This window comes from Echinops telfairi, unplaced genomic scaffold (assembly GCF_000313985.2).
Source record: "Echinops telfairi isolate 266 unplaced genomic scaffold, ASM31398v2 ScPeMD7_7469;HRSCAF=8507_1, whole genome shotgun sequence".
NCBI lineage: Eukaryota > Metazoa > Chordata > Mammalia > Afrosoricida > Tenrecidae > Echinops > Echinops telfairi.
The window spans coordinates 135,927,703-135,930,327 of record NW_022111373.1 but is presented as its reverse complement, the minus strand read 5'-3'; positions in this window follow the sequence as shown (position 1 = coordinate 135,930,327).

Sequence of the window (2,625 nt, the reverse complement as noted above, 5' to 3'; positions counted from 1 at the left end):
CCCTTCCTCTACCGCCTGCCACAGGTCTTCCAGCCCACAGAGCCACGGGTCTTCTAGAGCACAGAGGCCACACTCAGGGGTCTCGCGTGCCCTTTGGTCAGAGGACCTGTCCAAAAGACACAGAAGCTGCCAGAAGCCAGGATCTTCGAGCCTGAATGTTACACGCAGTAACTTGGGCTCAGGTGCCATGGAGTCTGCTCCGAGCCTGTGCATGACAGCGCGCAACACTGCCCAGTCCTGGGCCACCCTCACAGACACTCGCACGCCTGACCCCACAGTCCTCCTCCTTCCTCTCTTTGGCTGGCCCCTCCACTTCACCCGGCAGAACGTCCTCCTGACAACATGTCCCAAGTGTGCAAGAAGACATCGCACCAGCCTTGCTTCTACGGAGCACTCTGGCGGTACTTCTTCCAAGACAGGTCGGTCCTTTTAGCAGTCCTCGGTCATCCTCGATCAACAACCACCTCCAAAAGACAGGAGGGGAGGGGAGACTGCCCCATGTCCCCGTGCCCCATGTCCCCACACCAAAACACGTGTTCTCCATCTCTGGGGACAGGGAAGGCAAGATTCTCCTGGGGCCATTTCTAGACACGTCAATCTTTGGACTAAGTAAGTTGTTATAAAGGAACCCCAAATCAAAGCAAACTTCCTATCACCGAAGCTGGTAACAACCTCGTTTTGAATCGCACCTGAATTAGTCGTCACATATATCCCCATGTTCTAATGAACGCATTAGCAAGCCCTGATGGCACAACACGTTAGGCAGCTGGCTGCCATTCAGCGGTCAGTGGTTTGGACCCATCAGCTGCGCTGTGAGAGAAGAGCTGGCCATCTGTCCCCCACACAGATGACAGTCCAGCAAACACTACGTGGGCAGAGCTAATCTGCCCTAGGGAGTCAGTCGAGGCAGAATCAACTGGACCACACACAGCAGCTGCAATTCCACCATGATCCTTAGTCATGCCCCCATCTCAGCCCTCAGCCGTTCAGCTCTGGCGCCTGGTCCTTATTCCTGGGTGCCCTTCATCCAGCACCAGTAGAACATTCACTGCCATTGAGTCGGTTCCGACTTATCAAGACACTACAGGGCAAGGGAGAACGGCCCCTGTGGGTTTCTGCGACTGTAACTCTGTAACAGGTAGAAAGCCCCTATCTCTCTACCCAGAAACGACTAGTGCCATGGTTCTCAACCTGTGGGTCCTGACCCCCTTGGGAGTTGAATGACCCTTTCACAGGGGTCACTCAATTCATAACAGAAGCAAAATAGTTATTAAGTAGCAACAAAAAAAATTTTATGGTTGGGGGGTCACCACAACATGAGGACCTGTATTAAAGGGTCACGGCATTAGGAAGGTTGAGAACCCCTGGAACAGTGGTTTGAACTGCTGTCCATGCAGTTAGCATCCTGACTCATCACAGCACTATGTCACCAGGGCTCATTCCAACGGGCAATTCCACCCCAGGAATTAACCGAATTAACCCACAGGGACTGGAAGAGCGACCCCCACAGCACAGGCACATCAATGTTCACAGCGTCTCTCACAACAGCCAGAGGGCGGAAATGAGCCAAATATCATAGCCGACAGATGGAGGAGCACCGGGGTGTACACACACACACACACACACACACACACACACACACGAATGTGATTCAGCTTCGGAAAGGCACGAGGCTCTGAAACACACTCCAACGTGAATGAACCTTGAGAACGTTACCCCAAGTGACGGGGCAGAGAGCGTGTGGTCCCCTTGTACATAAATCCAGAGGCAGAGCAGACTGGCGGTCTCCACGGGGATGGGGTGGGTGGGGAAGTGAGGACTTTGCTGGTCTGGGGTTTCTGGGTCAGCGAGGAGAAGTCTGGGAAGCAGTTAATGGCGAACACCACACGCACTGAGAATGCAGCCAGTTCCACCAAACCAGAGCCTTGAAGACAGCGGGTAAGGCGAATGCTGGGCGCCTATCGGGCATTCACCACGAGTGAACGGGGAAGAGAGGGCCAGCAAGACAGTCTCCCGAAGGCCATCTCGGTGTGCGCTGACTCGGGCAGGCCAGGGAAGCCAAGGCAAGTGGAACGATCCAATCGAGGTGGCTCATTTTACGAAATGCAAATGGAAACCTAAGAGGTACAATCAGAAATCGGTGTGGAAGAGGCCATTCCGTCAACGGGCTGGCTTGTCCTGGCCGCCAGGGCAACAGGGAAGAAAATGAGTGCCGGGCCCTCCCAAGAGGTGTCCCAAACACTTGGGCCATTCAAACGATGACCCCTGGAGCAGGCCTGGTGGTCCGGTGCCTGGCCTCACAGGACCCAGGCCCGGATGAATGTCAGCACAGGGTTTTACGCACCCTGAAGGGCGGCAAGGGCTTCAACCAAGCGCTGGCCCACCTCTGGTGTCCAATCAGAAGACAGCATTAGAGAGTTAATTCTGCAGCACCCAGAGGGCCGACAAACATATTGGCACGCAACAGTGAGGGCAAGAAAGAGCAAATCGCTCTAACGTTGATTGTGGTGACGATCCCGGAAATCTTTTCAATAGGCTGGAACGATTGGAAATGTATGCTATGCGAATTACCCATCAATAAAACTGTTCTTAAAAGGGCATGGTACAATCAAGTGCCAAATGGGC